This window comes from Nematolebias whitei, chromosome 1 (assembly GCF_014905685.2).
Source record: "Nematolebias whitei isolate Nwh7 chromosome 1, NemWhi1, whole genome shotgun sequence".
Taxonomy (NCBI): domain Eukaryota; kingdom Metazoa; phylum Chordata; class Actinopteri; order Cyprinodontiformes; family Rivulidae; genus Nematolebias; species Nematolebias whitei.
In genome coordinates, this window is record NC_056498.1 from 44,892,717 (window position 1) to 44,893,197 (window position 481).

At 34.3% G+C, this 481-nt stretch overlaps 2 protein-coding genes across 2 annotated transcripts in view; one reads left to right on the forward strand and one right to left on the reverse strand.

Annotated features, from left to right (window-relative positions):
* LOC119421085 overlaps positions 1–481 on the reverse strand; it is a gene marked incomplete at its 3' end in the record, with an annotated part of 641,076 nt that overhangs the window by 45,723 nt on the left and 594,872 nt on the right.
* blnk (B cell linker) overlaps positions 1–481 on the forward strand; it is a 26,787-nt gene that overhangs the window by 20,500 nt on the left and 5,806 nt on the right. The gene's annotated exons all lie outside the window — the stretch shown is intronic.

Here is a 481-nt window from a genome sequence, read left to right on the forward strand (position 1 = left end):
ATAATAAATAACAGTTATAGTAAATATAACAACAGTTATAATAAATAACAACAGTTATAATAAATAACAACAGTTATAATAAATATAACAACAGTTATAATAAATAACATCAGTTATAATAAATGTCAGAGAGCAGAGTGTTTTTGTGCTCAGACTTTTTCAGCTTCTAGGAGCAAAACTAATAAAGTCCAGGCTCCAAAGAGACGTTGGTGTCTTCACCAGTTTGGACTAAGTGTCACGCAGACGCTGCATTTGCAATGAATGCAGCTGAGCCCTGTGTCAGGGTTGCCAGATAAATGTAAAATGTTTTATTTACCCCCTCCTTTTCTGTGCACATGTTCAACAAACACAACACACAGCTCGTCTTAGAATATCTTTACTCAGCACATGTGACAGTTTAGGTTAAAGTACTGTCATTTTAAAGCCACAGTGCTATAGTTCATCAGTTCTTATCTGGCAAATAGTTCATCAGTTCTTATCT